At 39.9% G+C, this 22,455-nt stretch overlaps 1 protein-coding gene across 7 annotated transcripts in view; it reads left to right on the top strand.

The window, feature by feature from the left end:
* Window positions 1-16,673: 16,673 nt before the first annotated feature.
* The window catches only part of SORBS2 (sorbin and SH3 domain containing 2), a 306,881-nt gene continuing 301,099 nt past the window's right edge, over window positions 16,674-22,455 (top strand). For all 7 annotated transcript variants that reach the window (XM_069492972.1, XM_069492987.1, XM_069492981.1 and 4 more), the window contains exon 1: window positions 16,674-16,848. The gene's annotated coding sequence lies outside the window, so the exon portion shown is untranslated. The remainder of the gene's footprint in view (window positions 16,849-22,455) is intronic.

The raw sequence follows: 22,455 nt of genomic DNA, 5'->3' as shown, positions 1-22,455 counted from the left end.
TTCCCAGGCTACTCGTACCAAGAGTTTAGGAGGCAGTGGGGGCTTCTATTCTAAATAACAGAATTGAAATTGGAATGCTGAAGGATTAGGAAGTACTAACAACTGAGCCTCAGCATCCTCCACAGATGGGGAGGGCAGAAGTCATCCTTCTATGAAAACTACCCTAAGTGGTTTTGCCAAACCAAGTCTCTCTAACAGTAGGAGATTGTCAAGACTCCAATTAGTAAATCCCTAAGCACCAAAGTTAATTATGTGAGTATTGAAAAGTGGCAGGAAAACTCATTCCCAAAAAAAGGAAGCGTCAGATCAGCCAATAGCCCCACTGGGTGCAGAGAGAGATCGGAGTCCACCACTAAAAGAAATCTTTGCACTCCCTCCAAAGGAAATAAAAACCATTAAATGATTATTATTGTAGAGAAATCTCAGTAATTTTTTTAAAGCAATAGAAGACTACAACAGACACTTGGATGATTATTCCTTTTAGTATGGTCCCTCAACTCCTATGCACTATAAGAGAAAATATGCAAATATATTTAAAGTATTAAGGAAAGGAGAAGGCTAAAGAAAAAAGTGATTTTCCTTTGGTAGACAAAGTCAGGAATCTCTGACTTGTGCAATAACAAATATTGTGCCATTTAACAATTGAGAGTAATGTCAGCACCCGCAAGCAAGGGGAGGTCAATTCATATCAAGATAGATGTACACCATGGAAATATCACAAAACCAGGCATGAGTATGAAAAATAACGGTGAAAGACTGCACAGGCCAAAAGTTTGGCTAAAGCTTCAAGACCCTAGAGAATCCAAACCAGGAAATTTAATGAATAAACAGCAATAAAACATGTAGATATGGTTTTAAAAAACTTATGAAAGCCTGGGAACACTAGGATATTTTACCCTTAAATTGCAAATGAGGATACAATTCCTTATAAGGAGGCTTGCTTTTTTAACAGGGGCTTGTGCACATCCAGCCAAATGTCTCTGCTTTTGTTCCGTGGCACTACAGTCCTTGCTGGGCCCCTAGGTGCCCAAGCAGATGCCACACTTCCAAGTCTCCCCTGCGGAGTAAGTGTAATAGCTCTCATCAATGAAATGAGAGTGAAGTGATGTTTCCCACTCCTGGCATTGGCCTGAAATTATTGGGAAAACATGCTTACCACCTCCTCTCTCTCTCTCTCAGACACTGAGATACTATCGAACTATGAGGAAAACACCCGAGGGAACAGAGATGGAAGAAACTGGCTCCCTAAAGCCCTGCGTGGAGAGTAGCTGCACCTCCAGCTCAGACCACTCACTCAGTACGGACACATGAGAGTGGAATAAATTTCAGGGTTTTTAAATAAGCATGAACATAGTCCCAATGTGCCTCGGACTGTCCTATCTTATGCTCATAGTCTTGGCATAATTATCAATGGCGTGCCATTTCACTGTCAAAATAAATTACATGGGCGCCCTACTTTAAACCAATGTATCATGGTACCTCTTTGTGTCAGCAGCTTAGTTTCTCTGTAACCAATCTAGAAACTGGTGCCTGGAATGTGGATGCTAACATAACGGGACCTGAAATCTGTGTGGCTGGCCTGGCAGTCGTGCGGTGACAGAGGAGGGCATGTATTAATACACCTCAGGGTAGAGAACTAGTGAGCCTTGGTATGCTCTGGAAAAATATTTGGTACAATCGTCACCTGTGATAACTTGAGAGGCAGACCACGTGTACCCGCCAAACCTGGAGCCCTAGTGCTGGCTAGTCCTTGCTGCACTTGGGGAGGTTTTACAAGAAAGAAGGAAACACAGGCAAGAATCGGCAGAGATGAAATAAAGCAGATGGGATTAGAAATACTCCTGCTTCTGTACTCCAAATGGCAGTGGAGACATAACTGTTGTTTTCAGAGCCTTTCTTAAAGACCTGCCACTAAGCCAAAGCAAAAAAAGATCAGATTAAGAGTGTTACTTTTACACGTAAACTCAGTGTTTCAGATGTTCTCAAAATTAGTGCCTTTAGAATAAAGAAGAGAGGGATGGATCCCGGAAGCCAGGGAATCAGGTAGGCCTAAGGACCTGGGTAGGCGAAGGTTCTGTATGTGGTTGAGGGAACCTGGGACGACCAGAAGAAAATAAACCTACTAAGAAACATACTAAATTTCTGAAATCACAAACCTGGCTCACAAATGCCTGTGACTATTTCAATGAACCCCAAGCAAGCATATGTCCCCCATCCACTTCGGATACAGGCGTGGAAACAATGACTACAGAAGATCCTTTCCTCCCGGGAAGCAAAGCCAGGTCAAGGGAGATGCTGATCAAGAGAGTTGCTCGAAGAGAAGGAGAACAGAATCAAGATGCACTCAACTGGGTGGTCCTGGCTGAGGACCGCCAATGGCTTTGCTCTTGGCTCCTTCCTTTTCCCAGTTGAGTCTTTAGTGCAGATACACTGTTCCTGCCCCACCACTGTGGGTGTGTGAGTGTGGAGGGACACAGATACCTGGCCTTATAGCTGGGGGGTCATTGGACAGTGAGCAGCTACCTCGGGACCAGATCAGAAAGACCCTCCAATACCGAGGGCATCTCGACCTTGAGCTGGGTGCATTGCACCTGGGACTTTGGTTGGCTGTGTCTTGTGTGTGGGAAGGGGCATACACACAAATAATTGGGTGACGGCTGCAGAAATCTGAGGTGGACACAGCTAATTAGACAGCGAGTTTGTTTCACATTGTTTCTGAAACATTGTGCTGTATCTTGACTTGTAGCTGGCCTTACAGGGACATCTCTCAGCCTTCCTTGCAGAGTGGTGGCCTTGTGATTAAGTTTCACCTACTGAAATTTGAAGTGATATTTGCCCCTTTGGGTCAGAACCTTAAAACGTGCAGCATGTGCTCCTAGACCCTCTCCCTTCACCTAAGCTGGTACCCGCAGGTCCCGTTGGCCCAGTTCCCACCGTGCACAAGAGGATGCCCTAACAAGACGGAAGGAACACTGTCCTTTGTCAGCCTTCACTGCCCAACACCTAAGGATGGTTATAGGGGAGAGAAATAAATCTAATTATTGTTATGTCACTGTTGTGGGAGATTTCATTGTTATCATATTAATTCTTGAATCTAACCGATTATAGCTATTTATAAATTCAGCCCATGTGTCTTTCAGGTAAAGCAGTGTGCAGTGAGTGCCTCCAGGGTGTCAGACACCACGCTAGGTTCCTGGGCCCATGTGCCGGGGCCACCGGCCAGGCGTGGCTCAGGAATGGCGCTAGATCCACGGCTTCTGGGCAGGCTTGCTGTCTTCTGGCCGTGCCACTGCCTGCAGAATCCCACAAAATGCGCATGGTGGAACTGGAAATGAAACCCAGGACTGTCTGATTCTAGAACTGTTTATCTTTCCATTTATAGATGCTTAATTTTGTAACAGATTTGCAAACATAACTAAAATCTCTCAGGAATGTAAGTTTTGTGTGTGTGTATTTTTTTTTAAGGTATCAGACATGTTTATTTTGCCTTTCCTATTAGATGTCAAAATTATTTTGCCAATATTTTGATAACTTGATTTTTAAAGTATAAATAAAAGTATAGTGTGCCCAATGGAAATTTAACTTCATATGCTTAGGTTCTGGGAATTTTCCATATACTTAAAGTTATGATTGGATTTTTAGGAAAGCAACATTTTAGAACTCTAAGATTCCATGACTACAGAGAATATTGGGTAGAATGTATCTTTTCATGTCTTGGTATATATTAAACTTTGTAAAGAACTGGCATCAAAATTTTTAAAGAAAAATGTACTTTGGAAGGAATGTTCTTTGGTTCATCTTGGTAAATTCCCCATGGTTATCTAAAATTTTATTACAGAATGTTTATTTCTTTATGGAGGTAGTTTTCCATCAGGTGGAAGAAATCTTACTTTACAACAAATGATATCCAGATGGCTTCTATCTTTATTAACATCAAATGGGAAAAACTGAAGAAAAGAATAATTTGCTAATTTTAAGGTATGAAAATATGTTCGAGAGACATTCATTCACTGATTTCTTTAACAATATTTACTGAGCACCTAGTATGTGCCAGGCTCTCTGATAACCGTGGAGTCAGCATCAACAGCCCAGGAGCCTGGCCGTGTGTCACTCCTAGACCAGTGTAGAGCATCCTCTGTGTGAGCTGTGCAGTGTGCTACATGCTGGAAAAGCAATGGCAAGTAACATAGCACGTCCTTTCCCTCATGGAGCCGACACTGTAGTGCAATCTCCTTTAAAGATGTGATTTATTAGGATAAATAGTTTTATCCCTCTCATCATGAATATTCTGCTACTGGAAAGCAATCAGCATGCTGCTCCCTGTTTGGGGACTTTCTTTGCAGTAGCTTATACGTCCACTTTCATGTGGTTAACTTCCACTTATTTGTAGTTCACTCGCTTATTTTTCAGATCTTAGCTCAAGTGTCCCTTCCTTAATTTAAGTAAGCCTGCCCTGCAGCCCTAGTCTCATTAAGGTTTCTTTTCTATGATCTCATAAAACTGGATGTATTTTCTTCCAGGCGTTTGTCTCACATGGTAATTATACCTTCAGCTGTGTAATTATTTGACTGTTTGCCACCACCACCCCGCCCAGACTGGAAGCTCTCGGAGGTCAAAGATGATTCATGTTAACTCATCAGTTTATCTCCTAGCACTTGGCACAGTTATGGTTTTAAAACAAAAGCATTCCCACAAACTTGCAAATATTACTTATTGTTTTATTTATTTATTTTTATTTATTATTATTATTATTTTTTGAGGCAGAGTCCCACTCTGTCACCCTGGGTAGAGTGCCATGGCATCAGCCTAGCTCACAGCAACCTCAAACTCCTGGGCTCAAGCAATCCTTCTGCCTCAGCCTCCCGAGTAGCTGGGACTACAGGCATGCGCTACCATGCCCAGCTAATTTTTTCTATATATTTTTAGTTGTCCAGCTAATTTCTTTCTATTTTTTTTAGTAGAGATGGAGTCTCGCTCTTGCTCAGGCTGGTCTCGAACTCCTGAGCTCAAACGATCCACCCACCTCGGCCTCCCAGAGTGCTAGGATTACAGGTGTGAGTCACCGCACCTGGCCTGTTTTATTTATTTATTATTAATTAGAAAGAAGCACAGTAAGAAATATTCTTTTATTTGTGGTTCCAGTTGAAAATAATGTATTGGAAAGATAATTAATATTACATATCAAAGATATTGAGGAAACCATTTCTAAACTAAATCTTTTAAAATATTCATTGCTCCCAGAAGGAAATTGCAGATAGATGTTCTTAGCCTTTTTTGAAGGACAGATTGCAAGGACTTTCAGAAAAAAGCATTTGAGTTTAAAAATCAACACTATGATCTCAAATTGATTCATTTAGATTGAATTCAATTTAATTCAGCTCAATTCAACTCAATAACCCAATTAACCATAGCAAATCTTCTTTGGGTATTGTATGAGTATGGAAAGAAATAGTTCTTTCTCTTGGTGCCTAAACACTCTCTCCCTCCCCAAGGTCCTAATAAGCTCAGACCTGACTTCATTCTGCACAAATGAGAGCTTAGAGAATGACCCAAGTACACTGCCTTAGCGCACCAGCAGGAATGAATTGCAAAGTTTTGTGGTATTTTTTTAAAAATGAATCAAGGGAGTGATTAACCTGTCCAGTTGAAAGCAATTAATGAAGAATTATGTTCTGTATTTTCTAGAATAGATAGCAATAACTGCCCTATGTCTAGGCAGGTTCTTCCTCTTTAAATTTGAGTTTCTAAAAGTGATTTGAGTTTTGTGTTTTTCTCCTTGTTAAAAGATTTCTATGGTTCCTTTCATTTACTCTCAGCCCAGCTTCACCTCGAAAGTTATTCTGGGGCCCAAATGACTTGTTCACAGTTTGCCTCTCAATAGCGCCAGAAATGCCTTAGACAATTAGATGTGGATTTTCAAAGAACAGAAGACTAAAATTAGTCAGTGCTAATTGTAATTTCCATCCAGAAGGAAATATTTCATGCTTGTAAGACCCTGTTGAAAATGGAGCAAAAGAAATTCCATCACTGAGGACTCCGACCACTTTCACAAGAACTGTTCCCACAGCCTGGCAAGAATTGGTAAACCGTAGGTGTGAGCGTTGTTCTGTTCCATTCAAACCAACCTCCAGAACACGTTTGTTTTCATTTTCTGTGGGATTGAAAACCAGATTGCTTACATGACATGTTTTAAGTAAAATTTAATGATGATTTGGTTGCTATTTCTTTCTTTTTGGTTTTGATCATCTTCTAAGTAGGGTAAGATTTCGACTGATGTGGACTGAAGCCGCTTATTTTGTTTGAAATTACCTGAATAAATATTTTTTCATATTTCCATCACATTAATTTCAATGTATGAAGCATTAGCATAGTTGGCAAAGTATAGGAGAACAAGAAATATCTAAAAAATTCACTCCGTGTTTTCCAATGACTTGACATTGCCGTGATAATAGCTTTCAAAAACTTCAGATTTGTGGCACAAGTTGTATCAGACAGACAGAAAGCCCTAGTTGGCAGTGATCTTAAAAATATTTCATCCCAACATCTTCATTTTACAGACCAGGAATCTCCAGAAAACTCTAAGAGGAAGAGTGCCATTTCCAACTTACTTGAGTGACCTGAAATCTAGTGGCTCCTCCAGGAGGCCTGGTTGAGAGAGACTAGTATTCCGGAAAGTTCTGGCTTCTGATATGTACCTGAGCATATCATCAATCCTGGGCCATTACGTTAACTCTCTCTTTGGGATTTCATGGATTGTGGGGCAACCACAAACTCTTATGGGGGCATACTTAGAATTATTAATACATTCGTATTTCTTTTCTCACTCAGATCTGATGCTGAGAAAGAAAAGTGCCCTTCCTTTTGACAACAAATGGATTTTTTTCTAGCCCATTCTTTTATCAAGGTTGCAGCATTTTAAGGACCTTAGATTTATGAAGAAGTCTCAGTCCCAACTCTCTATCACATGTTGACCTAAAACCTTGCCTCTTATCGCTCATATAGCGGAACTTAAAACACGAACTTTCTGGTGCCTGCTGGCAGCTCTGGGGCTCCCTTGCTCTAATCCTTGCTTCATCTCATAGAATGAGGCCCTTCAGTTAAAGTTCAACTAAGCACTGAAGTATTCATTGTACTTTTTCTGGTATTTTAAAGTTTCTTTTTGGAGGTATTTTCCAGAACACCTAATCTATATTGTATTATGGAGTATAATTTCGATATATTTTAATTGTATTTATCATAGATCACAGGACTCTCTATTGTCCTACATCCATTATCTGTCTAGTCCTTTAAGGAACTTGACTTTGGGACCTTTGCTTTCACTGAGAGGGTGAATAATACATTTATATCTTATTTAAATGTATTCTGGGGTTCTTAATTCTGATTCAACAGGGTTTTTTTACATTCTTATGCTTCTTTCCAGAGAAAAATATTTTATTTTTCTACTCTTTCAAGAATAAACAAATTTTACATCACCTCCAAAAGAGAAGATCAAGAATTGGAGACTATTTTTTCTAAACTTCAAATAGAATATTAATTGGAGAGGGGGAAAGTTTCAGAGTTCAAGACTTAAAGATTCAATTAATTAAGGTATTTATCCCATAACTGTTTACTGAGTTCTGACAAGATGACAATTAATGTATTAGTGACCGGGAATAAAATGATGACTAAGACAACTTCAGTCTCTTCTCTTTCCGTATAGGGCTTTATTTTAGAAAAAACGAAAGTTTATTTTAGAGTAATGAATAGCTGGGATAAGAAAAAATGATAATTAGTATATTACATTTTTCAAAGTCTATTTCATAGTTAACACTGTGGCCATGCCTTTTTGTGTTGACCTCTGAGTGTCTTTTTTGGTGTTCATCTATTTTAATTTTATTATTATTAATATTTTAGCTGTGTTTATAATTTTAAGTTCACAAGGTTTTTTGTTGTTGTTGTTGTTGCTAAAGAAAAACAGGCTGTTCACCCAATTGTTTTCCCTTCCATAGGTAAACTGCCTTTTCTCCTTGTTTAAGATTTTATTTTTCACCTTAGTTTTCTGTAGTTTCAAAATGAACTAAGTAGAGACATATTCATTCTGCCCAGAACTCAGTATGCTTCTTCCATCTAAATAATCATGTCTTTCTCTATTTCTGAAAAATCCTCACCTCTTAAGAACTTGTTATATTTTATTCAGCAAAGTCATCCATATCAGCCCGATCATCTTTTGCTAGCATAACAAAATTTCCTTACATATTGTTAACCCCCATTCTCACTAATCTCATTTCTCTGGAAGCCCCTTTAGATATACATTAGACAGTCTCCTTTAACCACCTTGGGTTTTAACTTCTCTTCCATACACTTCCATCGCCTTGTCCCCGGGCTCCATTCTGCAGGCCTTCCTCACGCCTGGAGGGACGCCCTTGGTGGCCCTTTCCTCACCAGGCAGCACATCCGTCCTCCAGCTGCTGTGGGCGTTGGCTCTGCAGGGCCCCTGGCTGCACACTTCTCTGGAGCATTGCTCTTGGATGACAGGGGACAGCTCACCAGAAATGCCCACCAGGTTACACCTCCCCTCTTAAGGGTGACCCACAACCCAAAATAGCAGACTGACGTGGGGATAAACCTCAGCTCCTTTGCCTCACGGTGGGACGGCTCTGCGATGCTATTCAGGACGTGAAAGTCCCTGTAGGATGGAGCTGAGGCTTTCCTCTTTCCTCATCTGAAACCACGTCTTTGCCTGAATCTTCTTCCTGGCCTCTCCTATATCCCTCTCCTTCACAGAAGCGTCTTCCTACAGCACTCCCTGTCTTGGGCTCTGCTGCTGGGGAGACATCCTGCCCAAGGCATCTTCCTCCTTTTTTCTTAACCTCTCTTCAGCTGTTTAACCTGACTTTGTTTTTTTATTTCAATGACCATATTTGTTTTGTTCTAAAATTTCTATTGGTTCTTTTTAAAAGCTGTGTGTGTGTATGGTAGTTATACAATTTCTAATTTTTCTTTTATGTCTTTAATAATTTTAAACACATTTGTTTTATAGTTTCTTTCAGATAAGAATCTAAATATTCTCAGTTCTTGGTGTTAATGACCCTGTGTGGCTTTTCCTGATAAATTTCTCCCTTCATGTGGTCTATAACTTATTTTTTCACCTAGCTTGCTTGCTTGCTTGCTTTCTTTCTTTCTTTCTTATTTCAGAATATTATGGGGGTACAAACATTAGGTTATGTATATTTTATAGTGGATTCACTTTTGCTGGTGTTCATTTTTCTCTGGTAGCATAATGCATCTTATGGACTTCCGGTGGTCTTAGTCCATCCAGATTTTTGTCTAAATTTCTGACTTATGTTTCCCCAACCATTAAAAGTGATATAAATTAGCACAACATACCTGTTTCTCGCCTGGTTTCTCATGTGTGACTGTTATGTCAGCTGAGATTCTGGTGAGACGGTGAGCTTCCCTGGTGTGGTGGGTGAACATGGTCTAGTCTCCTTTTCACGGGAAGACGCTTTCCTTGGGACTTACACAGAGATTTTTACTTTCCACTCCTTTACCTTTTTTGTTCCCTAGGGCATATTACTTCTTCTTGGGGGCATTAACATCTGATATGCTCTCCCTGCATCCGCTCCTGCTGAGCACTGTGGCTTTGATTTCTTTTTGTTTTGGGGCCTTCTCTAACTCCCCCCCCCTCATTTATGTATTTAAAGTTATTTTGTTATATTTTACCCAGCATAGGTATCCACATTAGCCCACTTCATCCTTGGCTAGAATAACAATTTATCCTTTAAAACATCTGCGGAGATAAGCCATGCTTCTAAAGCAAGTCTCTGGGCGTGGGGGCGGGGAGAAAACAACAACAACAACAAAAGAAACCTCTATTGTTTTGCAGGGGAAGTAAAAAGGAATATGCATGGAAAAATCATGTCAAACCATTCTTTGACAGCTTATTATCCATACTTGTGACCTTTAGAAATCTGAATTGGTGATCTCATCTCACATATCCTTGTGCCAAGCTCCTCACTCCCTCAATAACTTCAAAGTAGGCCTTTGGTACTCAAAAGCACTTGCAAAAGTCAAGGACTGAGAATTCTGATTACAAATATTTTATATTTGATAGACCAGGTGGGTTAGGAAAGGGAATTGAAGAGAGGGGCTTCTCAGGAAGCTCATGAATAGACTCTTCCACTCGGTCCGTCTTCCTCTCACCCTCCCCTGCTAGTTAATTTCACTTTAATGCTGCAGAGGAACATCCTTGACACAGGAGACTCAATGACATGTGTACTGAAGTTTAAAAATGATGCTACACATAGTGTAAACTGTAATCTCAATAAACACACAGAGAAAGAAAATATATCTAAATATTAATGATGGCTGTTTCCGAATGGGGGGATTATAAAGGATTTTTTTTATTGTATTTATCTTTCCATTTTGTATTTTCTTAAGTTTCCACCACGAACATTTTTTTTTCATAATAGCCTCCTGTCTGCCATCCCTGTTTCTATTCTTCCCCTGGAATCCAAGGTGTTCCTTCTAAAATGGAAGTCAGATCGTATCATTCCTTTGCTTAAAAGCTCTCTCACTCCTTCATTTCACTACAAATGAACCCCATCTCCTTCTAGGGCTGTGGCAGGTTGCAGATTTGCATACATTATTATTTCCACCTCTAAGCAGGTGTTCTCACCAGCAGCACAAGCATCACCTGTAGACTTGTTAGGGATGCACATTCCAAGGGCTTATCCAAGGTGTGCTGAATCCCAACAATCAGCATTTTGGCAAGCCTTCCTCGTGGCCATAGACAGAGAGTTTGAGAACTTCTAATCTATGCTCGTCCTTTGTGTTGCAGGGCGAGGAACCTGGGAACTATGTTTCCTAGAATTCCTGTCAGCAAGGTTCTGGTGTTGATTTGAAAGGCCGAGGGGAGCAGAAAGCATTCGTTTTCCCTGGCTGCTGAGAATTGAGGTTTTGTGGGGGCCTCAGGGCATTCCCTTATGAAGGCAGCTGTGCATATTGGTGGTGGGTTCCTGCAATTCCTGGCAAGGAAGACAAGGAGCAACTTCATAAATCTCTAAATAACAGTAAAACTTCTAGTGCTACAGCACTTAAAATGGTTTTGAACCTGCCTAACTCACTGTATTAAGTCATTTCCCATTTTAAATAGTTTCTGTGTTCTTTCACAAATACCGACCCATGCAAGCGCTCTTGGCATTTTTTGTTTGCACATTCTGTGCATTGCATCACATTTACCGTAACTGAACAATGCTTGATATGTTCAGTTAACGTCAGTAGAAACTCCCAGTCGTTTTGACAAACAAAGGAAGTCCCATACTTTTTTAGACACCTCCTCGGGTTGCAGGACTGTTTCCAAATTTCCATTTTGCATGGGCCAGTAATAGTGTCAGTGCCTAAAATAGTGACTGGTCCTTAGTAAATAATTAATATACATTGAGTGAAAGAATAAATAACAATGCAATACAAGTTATTTTTGAAAAGCATGTCAAGACATAGCTGTCTAAGTCACATCTCACATTGGGAAACCCCAGCATGGTTGTCTTTGTTTTACTCAGTCTTAGAGGACAGGCTCCTCACTTCTAGCCTTCTAGAAATTCATCAGGCAGTTATAATTTTCTGAGTCGTGGGGAAAACTCATGAACTCTCTGTTCTACTGCAGATAACCTGGAAACCATCCGGAACCATCACGTGGGCCAAGGATACAGAGCTCACTTTTACCTGTATCTTTTTCCTGGGACTCAGTAATTAACAGGGTCCATCGACATCAGTGAGGGACAGGGTTCCCTCATCTGACAAGTATTGACCTACCCGTAACACACAGTTTTGCAAAAGTGTGCTTTGGTATGCTATGATTGGTACCTTGTGAAATGAGTCTGAAACATGTTTCCCCCTGTTTACTACAGGATAACAAGAGCATGATCCTCAGCTGCAGGAAAAATGTTTTTCTGTATCCTTTGTAGGAACTTTATCCTGGATCTCAGCCTCCATTCCACTGTGCTGGTGAGGAATAATATTTCCAATTCTATGGGCATCCTTTTCAAGATTGCTCCAGAATCTGGAACATTTTCATGATCCTAAGAAAATGGGGATTGATTTTACCATAGTCACTATTGGGCTTTCTTAAATTCCCTTAGAACTCTGCTTCCAAATCTCCAACAAGGCAGGCAATCTTTGTTGAAGCTGCGAATCTCAAAACCTAGAGTTTTGCCTCTCACAGCATCTGCTTAGAAGTCTGGTCTCTGCCTTCCCTCCACAGAGTGCTCTCACTGAGCAGTGTCCTCCCACGCTTATGGGATACCCCGTTTTCCATATCCTTTTAAATCCAGGGAGATAGCCCTTCTCAAAGTTGGTTTTTTTTTTCCGATTAAAAATAGCTCATGTTCATTACAAAAATGTTTCGTGAAAAAATATAGAACTTTATAAATTTAAAATAGGGGCTATGAACTCAAATGTTTTTCAGGGCTACACAGGCTAAATGTCAGGAAAATAGTGGAATTAAACACTAACAGGAGTAAACATGAACATGAACAGATCCTCATGCTGATAGCAATTATAAATTCTGGACAAAATATAAATACAAAGCAACTCAAAGCAGGCAGAAACTGTCCAAGAGAAGATCCTTCAAAGGAACAAAAGACACTAAGTGACTTCCACATTTATCTGACTTCCCTTTCACATGATGCACGAGGAAATCATGCTCAAGCTGAATGGGGATGTCTTAACTCAGGAGCTAGAAACTAGAGTGCAGGGGGTGCCCAAGTAGCAAAATCAATGGGGCAAAATCTCACCAGGGAGCCACACAGTGATAGCTCAAAAATCAGCATACTAATAAACTGCCAAGTCCTTGGCAGATTCCCAAACTGCACATAGACAGGACAAGCCCTCAAGGAACCCTACAGAAATCAGCAAATGGGAGACTAAAAAGATAAGCAAAGATTTCAGTAGCTGCCTAGGTCTGTGAAAATAGAATTTAGAGTTCTTGTGCGCTCAGGTAGGGGAAGCCTCAAGTGCCTGACTGGGTCAGACAGAACCTGACGGTAAATGGCAATTTACTACAGAAAAAACAAACAAACAAACAAACAAACAATCATTGGCTAAATCCGTAAGGGAATTTCAGAGCCAAAGCCACAATTGGACAATGGATATGGTTCAAGCCCTCAGAAGCTGTTGAAGCACTTTCCACCAAAATGTAGAACTTCTGTGGTGGAGTTGGCTGGTCGTGGAGGGGCTGGTTAGAGTTGGGTCACCACCAGCCTCGGGAACACAGCCTTGCGAGAAGTGCTCTGTGGAAGCCTTGCACAGCCAGCCTCATGGAGTTTCCCTCTTGGGCTTTTGTCTTGGTTCAGGAGACCCAAGATTGAATGTAAAAATGGAGTCTTTAATTTCTAAAGATCTGAGTGCTCTGCCTTCTGGCCACCCCTGCGTTTTACATGGGTAAGTGTGAAGTCCTGGAAGCTACCAACACTCTGTTGGTCCTATTCCTTCATCAATCTGAGCTCAGTAATCCAGTTAAAAAAACAGAAGCTAAACTGAAAAGACACCTATCTAACTAGACTGATCTTCAAAATATGACTTTCTGGCATTCAACTGATTATTTTAAACAGATTTCCCCTAGGCTTATCTGAGTATTTCCTTGTAAAATCCTATAGTGAATTCCTATAATTTCATGTTGTCTGGACATCTATTTTTGAACCCTTTGTGTCTCATCTAACTGACACACCTGAACCTAATTCTCCCCCATCACAGCTCTCCTAGAGAGAGGCTACCTTAATAAACCTGTCAGTCTAGGGCTACGGTTTATAGCCACTTTCTAGAGAGAAAACTTAAGACCAAAGCAGAGAAAAATGCAACAGATCCATACTACTCTAATTTTCGTTGCTTTCTGAGTCTTAATTTTTTAAAACTAGAAAACAAATGCAATAGAAAGACCAAATTAGTAAGATTATTGTAGAAGTACAAGCACTTAAATGACAAAGTGTATTTTTTTCTCTTGGATTAGAAATTTTATCATTTTAAAATTAATTTTATTAAAAATTTTTATGATTAAAATTTTTAACAGTATAGAAAGCAATATAAGAAAAAAGTGTTTCACCTCCTCATCACAAACTGTCTAATTTTGCTCCCCAGAGGCAATCATCATCAGTGGATGATTTGACAATTATCTTATCCACTTGCCTTAACCAATCCTTGGAATCCAGCTGCAAATTTCATAGTAGTATCCTTTTTTGCTCTGATAACTTCATAAGATAGCCTGACCAATTTGTGCCAACTTTTGAAACCAGCCATTTCTGTCATTAGAAAGCATCTTCTTCCATTCTAATTACCATCTTTTCAAGCAGGAACTAACATCAATACTTTGTCTTGAACAGTAGCAAATTGATTTTTGTATTATAATCTTCAATCCAGCCATAAGTGCTTGCTGTTCCTAGTGCAATTTAAATTGAAAGATGTTGAAGCAACTTTACCTTTCTTAAAAAAATATTCATTAGGTTTTGCAATATGGTTCATCCAAACCTAGGCCCCTTCAAATCTTTATTTGATATTACCATGTGTAAATCTTCTAATTATATCTAATTTCACTTCCTGTGAAATTATTTCTTTCTTTGCTGTACTTTGATCTTTGTTGGCCAATTTCCTCTTTTCATTATCCACTCCAGTAAAATGTTCCGTGGGCTTATAACTGGGAGAAAAGGAGGCAACCCTACAACACACTTTGTGTAACAACTCAACAACACTGTGCATGAACTAATACGCAGTAACCAAACAATGACAGGCTTTGAAAGAAGTGATGTGATTGGTCTTTGATCTAATGTATTCCTGTTATTAACTGGTGACTGTGGGCAGAAGAGCTAACAGAAAAGTTTGCACACTATGTAATTACTCACAGTTAATGCACCATGGTAACTGACATTTGAACTGTGTTACTGGAGGAGTGCTGCTATAAGCTAAACTGTGTAGCTGATGTTATGAATATTGGAACCACGCAAAGTGAGGACTGCCTGTATATCTTTAATTTTGAAAAGGCCAATAATGGTATTAATAGTATTTGAACTCTTCTTCTCCCTGTATACCTGTGGTTTCCTCCAATTTACTTTTTTCCATATTTGTTTGGGAATTATTTGTGCTTTTTTTTTGTTTGTTCTGATCTCTGCTTCGATGTTAAATATTTGTCTGTCTGCCTTATGTAAGTATAGGGCACTAAAAATTCATATGTAGAGCTTATCGAGGTGGCCTGAACTCCTGGGGGATCTGGCTGGTCCACTTCTTAGAGTAATATTCTCTATTACTGCCTTTAAGTCTTATCTTTAGGGATGGTCAGATTCCCCAGAGAGCACTCTTCAAATCTCCTTTCTAGAGAGTTCACACCTTGCTGCCTGTCTCCTAGGAGCTAAGTGGGGAAAAAAGGCTCTCAGGATCTTTATATCCACATCCCATTAACTCCCATATTTTCAGGTTGGTATCTTTTTTCTCAGCCATGCCAGTCCAGAGACCTCTGTTCTAGTCTCTCCAGAGAACACACCTTCAGTGTTCTGCCAGGGCGAAGGACGGACAGCCAGACCACCTGCTGTTTTCAGCCCACCTGCAGGTCCACTGCTCTAGACCTCCCACCGGTTCTGAGTTTACCGGGGCCAGTGAGTTGTAAATGCTGCTGTGTCTTGACTTTCTCCATTGCCAGTTTAGGATTCAGGTCTCTCTGCTCACTTACCACTTACCCATCTGCTTTCTAGTTTTCTAAATTTGGTTATTTTTCTCCTATTTGTTTGTGTGGATTTATGGTTTTTAAAATAAAAGCTTTATTGTCAGTTCAGTGGGCTTTTGTGAGGGAGAAAAGGTTAAATGGATGTGGTCAATTCACCATCTTTAATTTGAAGCCTCTCATTTTGAAAAAAAAAATTATATATACACCAATGGGTATTTTTCAATACCCTGTTCTAAATCCTTGACAAAATTGAATCCAATGCATGGCCAGGAGATGATAAAGGTGTACTTTTTTGTTCTTTTCTCATTTTGACTACTTTCTTAGAGTAAAAGATGTGATTTTTCTTTCTGTTACTTTTCTTCCAGAGACGATAAAGGCTTTTTTGGTATGTCATTCATCTTTATGCTTTTGTTATCAGAGCTCTCTAAAATCAACCATAAATATTATAAGAGCATTTTGTGTAAGTGATTTATAACACTTTCTCGAGATGGCTTCAGTAGCCTTATTCAGCTGCATCTCCTGGCATTTTTAATAAGCCTCTTAATGTATTCTGTCATCCCCATCTGTTTTGATTTAAGGTTGATTATGCAGACACGTCGCGCTGCAAAAAGCCACCTGATCACTTCAGTAGTGTGTGTTATGTGTGCATTAAACTCAAGGCATTTTCAGAGAGGAACCATAAAGCTGCTACTGTTAAATTATATCCATTTTATTAGGTCTCTCCTGGGTAGATTACCTAGAACTTTGGAAAATTAAACATTAGACATGTTCATGGAAAATCATGTCATTGATTTTTAAAACCAGCTTAATTTAACCTGCCACTGGCTCCCTAGCCAGCAATTCTCTGACTATATCCCTAGGGAAAATATATTGAACGCAGTCGAAGGTTAAGGCAGAGCAGCACAGCGAGTGGAGGAGGCAGCCAATCAGATGGTGAGGGCCTGAAGATAGGATGCCTCCGGGCAAGCAGCACCAAGCCGGGCTGGTTAGTCTCCTTTTATTGCGGATGAACACCACACACATGTCATAAATGCTCCCCAGGCTGGCTGCAGCTACGAAGCACACCGTAGCTGAGAGGAGAGGGGTACATGCCCAAGCAACTCATTCTCCACAGCCGCCGACACGACAACGGTATTCCTGTGCTGGAATGTTCTCATTCAAAGGTATTGGTTCTTTTACATTGAGTACCTATATTTCTTAAGAATTACGGAAAGCAGAGATGCTGATGCTAGAGGAAGAGCTCCGTGCTTTCTAGTAATGCTTTGTTCCTGTTCTCAGTCTAAATGCCAGCTTTAAAATGGTTAACCTCTGTGGGAGAAGGTACTAAGCCGTATAAAGGAATAATTTACATTGCTTAAGCTGACTGTGCACAGACCTTTTATTGGGACAGACTCTTTGTTAATGTTGCTATTGTTCTGAAGGTAAGCTGGTTACAAACGCAGCTTTAAGCCATCCCATTCTGCTACGTTTATAATAACTAAGGAGACCCTGGGGAGGGGGTGTGTTAGGGGGAGTTGAGCTAAGTAGAAGCCTCAAAGAGAAAAAAGGCAAATTGCTGATCAAAGGTAGAGAAAGAGCATTTGGTCAGTATGAGGAGTCCTCAATGCTTAAGACACAAGTTTTATTAAAAAAAGAACACTTTACATATTTTCATCGTGCTTAATAATTAAGATGCCTTAATTATCATTTATAACTGACAGCTGGTGTAATCATCCAAAATTCATCAGCATATTAGGAGCTCTTGTTTCAGTTGCCAAGGTAATTGGAAGGATAATTTAATATGTTACAGAGTAACAAAAGACCCATGAGAAACATATTGCATTAGGTGAGGCATGAGATTGCTTTGCGGAGCATTTATTTTTGAGGTTGAGCCCCTTCTTTTGTCTCTCGGTCCCATCAATTACCTGTTAGACAGAATGGACAAAACAGGGGCTTCCATTGTGTATCATACAGTTAAACTAACACAGTTATATATTCTATACAGTAAGCAAGGTTAATTTCTATGACATTAAATTGTTAGTCATATGGAAAGGTTTCACTGGGAAGTTGTTCATTATCCTCTGTGGGACATGTGAAATTACACATCAGAAAGTGTTTTCTCAGGGAGCAGAAAGAATGCAAGGAGTGCTTTGCTTCCTTTTCTAGTTATCTCTAAAAAGCATGGCCCATAGAAAATTTGGACTTCATAGCAAATTATCAGGGCTAACATTTTTATAGTACATCTCTGAAAGGTCTTGTAAGTCATGCAGATTATTTGTGTAGTTATTTTTTTAAAAAAGAGGGGACATATGAAGGCATTGATTATAGTTTCTAAATTGCCAGGGCAGCAGTATTTTTTATTCTCATTTTATACATTTATTAGTTATGATCTGTGGAGATACTATCCTCTTTGTCTCTGTAACATCAATTATGCTATTATGATATGCTTTGTGATTTTTGGTTTTGCTAAATATTTATAATGTACATGATTTTATTTATAAAATATCACAAGTGAGTAAAACTAATATGTATAGCTAATATTTAAAAATCAGCTTTGTTATATGTGATATGATTCATTATAAAAATATAAAAATTAAATTCTAAATTTTAAGATTTAAAACTCAACTATAAACTAAAAATAAGGAAATTTTTCTAACCACATTCTAGACTAAAAAAAAAAGGAAATTTTTGTGTATGTGAAATACTGCCTTCTCCATTTCTATGTTTGAAAGACATTGCTTTTGAGAAGGCAAATTAACCAATGAATTGGATGGTCATGGGGAGTCCATTAGCAACTTTGATGAATGGAAATGGGAAATAGGGGCTGCTGTAACTCTGCAGAAGAACATGCACAAGGGTAGTATTTTGTACTTGAACTGTAAGATGTGTTCTTATAGCTGAGATCATGTAAAATCTATTTCTACACTAATGGAAGAATAAAAAGAACAGGCAGAATGTAATCTTATTATCTTATTAAGTAAGGTTAGCATCAGGAAAGCATTTCAGGGCAACTGGAGATGGCTTAACTTATGGGATGGATCAAAGAAAAAGAAGAGGCATCTCCCTCAGTTGTGCAAAGGCATAAACTGAAGGGCCAGGACTGGCCTTTGACACCACACAGGCCTGGCTGAAAGCCCAGTGCTGCCACCTACGCCCTATGTACACTGGGCAGATTAGCCCTGCCTGGCTGGCTTATGAGTTGTAAGAAGTCTACATAATTATAAGTAGTTCGCGCAAATATAAGAAGGGTGTAATTATGGAGATACGATAACAAAATACATTCTCACCTCATTGGGGCTGACTGGGCAACATGATTATTCCTTAGCAGAGGGAACTGGTCACAGTGGAAGTGGCAGAAAGGCCCTTATCATGTCTTCGTCTCTGTCCCAGCCTCTCTGTTCCCTTTCATCTCCCAAATAATATCTAGACTTCTACCTGTTGAGAGCATTACCTTCCGTTTAATGCTTCGAATCCTGTGCAAATGCAAACAGCCTTGGGAAGAATACTTTAAGATGTCATTACACCTTGGTGTTCTGGGGGGACCTGAGAGCAGTGATAAGTAGAAGAGAGGTTTTTCAAAAGGAAGAACAGGAATTCTGGGCCAAAAGGATGCCATGGAGAGAGGAAAAGCTAATGGGAGAGCTCAGAGTCTGGGAAACACAGTCTGTAATACCAAGATAACTTAATAAATGCCTGCAGAGAGACCAGGTTCACAAGGAACCTACAATTAGGCTCTGGGTCCAGACTAAAGTTGAAAATCTAGGTGGGCAGGAACCTTGGTGAGAAATACAACACATGCAAGTTTTATTTTTCTTGGTCACCTCTGAGAATGTTTGCTGTAAGCAGTAATTAACTTTCATGCTGTTTGTTGAAAGAACTTACTTATTAGCTTGAAGGACAATAAGCAAGAGGAAAAGGAAGTGAAATCTAAGGGACAGAGCAGAATTTTCATTTTTGTGGCATAGTAACTTTTACCAGGGTGCATGTGGGGAGACAATGTGACTAATGGCTTCTTGGAAAACTAACTGTGGCTGATGCTACATTTCCATCTCAACAAACGGCACCAATGCAGCCCCTGAGCAAGAATGAGCTTCAGATTTGTACAACCTTCCAAACTCTTTCTGTTAAGGTAACTCAAATGTACCTCCCTGATTTTCCCAAACTTGAAATGATTCCCATGTACATCCACCTTTGGGGTTTAGGAGTGGTTAGATACAGAGAAGGTAGCATGCCACTTGAGGACCAGATACTTGGGGCACTATCCAGACAAGGTGGTTAGTGGGAGGATCCTGATGTTCCCAAGGTCACCACTACCCACTGGCCAGGGCTTCAATGTTACCTTTAATCCCACTGAAACGCAAACACATTTGGATGAAGAATCACTGTAAAAAGCTATTTTAACTTTCTCTCTTCTACCACTTTTGATATTTTGCCTTCTTTTTAAAATTTTGGGGATGTTTGTTTGTTTCCTTCACCAGATTGGAGTGCTTCCAGGAAAAAGATAGAGTTTGACTTCTAATTTGCCATTGCCTAGCAAAAAGCCTGTCGCATAGAAAATATTATATAAGTATTTGTTCAACTTATTAACACAATTCATTTCCAGAGAAGCTCATCAGTGCATGCACATCAAAATACCAAGGTACCTAAGTTACATGAAGGTTATAGAGGCTGAATTAATAGCCTTGATTTGATTTCACAATAAAATCTGAGAATTAGGAAAAATTTACCTTTGCTCAACATCTCTCGGCAACTTTAGGTCAGTATATCCTGGCACCCTCATGGTACTGCTGATACCAGGGAATTGTGTGCATGCCCAAGCAAGTTGGAAAAATCCACACTGATAAAATAATAGCTCACTCTCATTCATTAGTGTAGGAGTCTAACCCAGAATGTGCAATGTCAGGGAGGGCTGGTGAGAACAGGTGCAGAGGGATACCAGAAGTATCTGCCACCTACTGGGAGGTGGAGGTTGCCTTCCAAGAGGGATGAATAAAGGGCAGCCACACCAGCAGGACAGTGGGCTGGGCTTCTAGAATCAGAGGAAGGACTCTAGGATGAGGCAGTGGGACGAACCCCACTCCAATCATCAGAGAACATATATAGCCATGTTTCAGGCATTGCATGAGTGGCCCTGTTTTACCTCCCACAAGTTTGTAAACTCTTCATGTCTTTTCAAAATCCTTGTATGGACTGAGAAAGGAAGCCAAGTGTTGTTTTCCTTGATATGCCTGAAGTGGTGATATGCTGGTACATACCTATTAGCACCCGGGACTGTGTGATTCTAAAATCCCTTTCAGGTGGGTAATGGAAAACAATGAAGCTATTCCACTGGAAGAGTGTCAGAAACATTTGCCTTGTTTTGTTTAGTATGATGTCATTGAGGGATCATTTGACGGTAGCATCTGGGTTTATGACCTGTGAATCAATCAGTCTAAGATTCCATCCTTTCTGCCCTGCTTTAAACTCTGTCATTGGTATTTTTCCAGCCAGCAGACACAAGGGAGACATTCATATGGGTTCATTCAGTGGACATTCAGCTTCCTCTTCAACCACTGGGAACTCTATTCTATTCCTACCCTGCTCACAGGGACCTTCAAACCCACTCCCCTCAATAACATGAGAGCAGATATCCGCTGTTGGTACAGGTTGTTGTGCAATGTCTGAGGTGTGTCTCCAAAGCACACTCAGCTTATTCTTGGAGGATAAACAGGAAATGTTAATAAAAAAGAGACTCTCAACAAGTCAAAATGTGTATTAAAATTAAAAATATTGTTCCCAGCATGGTCTCCTATTTCTTAAGGTTCTGAATATGCATATTAAAAAATCATTGCTGGGGTCCTGGAAGGGACATTTATCACTCTTGGGCCACACTCTTGGGCACACATGAGCACTAGGTAAATATTTGAATCAAATAAAGCATCTCTGTGAGGTAACTTATAAAAATTGCCTCCAAACCCTCAGCCTGTGCAGAAATATAGAGCTGCTATAACCCAGCCTGGTCTCTCCTCCTCCTAACTGTGGCAAAGCCATCACCTTCTCCTTGACTATATCCTCTCCAAGAATTTATACTGCCTCTAATCTCATTTTATCCATCAGGTCAAAGATTTCTTCCTAATTCACTATTAAAAATTGAAGGAGTTTTGAGCTGTAGCCTCATGTTACTTTACATACCCCATTCTCAAAATATTCTTAATAGGGCCACTTGCCAGTTGTAGCAAAAACCCTTTGTTCTTCCCTTCCCCTCTTCTGCTTGTCCTCTGGTCATCATGAGATGGTGCACCTTTGAGAACTTGAGTTTCATGTGATGAAATGTCAGTGACCATTTTCAGCACGCTGATTTTGTCAGTTACATGTCCCCAGTAGGTCTCAGATCCAGTATTTTCTTTGAATTTCACATTGTCTTTGTTTAGACTCTTACATCTCTCACCAGATGAGTGCTTTAGGTTTTAACGGGCTTTTCTGCTTCTAGACTCTTTGTTCGTCAATCTATGCTCCACACTGCTGCCAAGTTATGATTTTAAAACTCTGATGTTTTTACATTATTTCTTTGTTTAAAACATATCAGGATGCCACTTCCTACCCCTTGCCTCCTCAGTCCAATCCCTTTCAAAGAGTGGTATAATAGAATAGAAACTTTGCAATCACGTGGGCTTGAGTTCCAATCCTGACTGCATCATTTTAGTAATTGACACTTTGATTTCCACATTAATAAAATGAGACTGCTGTTTATCTGTTACATTTCGTTTGAAGTTTAAATAGGATAATGAATGTCAGGTATCTAAGATGCTGCG

This window comes from Eulemur rufifrons, chromosome 18 (assembly GCF_041146395.1).
Source record: "Eulemur rufifrons isolate Redbay chromosome 18, OSU_ERuf_1, whole genome shotgun sequence".
Taxonomy (NCBI): domain Eukaryota; kingdom Metazoa; phylum Chordata; class Mammalia; order Primates; family Lemuridae; genus Eulemur; species Eulemur rufifrons.
Note: the sequence above shows the minus strand (reverse complement) of the source record. Positions and strands in the feature narration are given on the sequence as shown.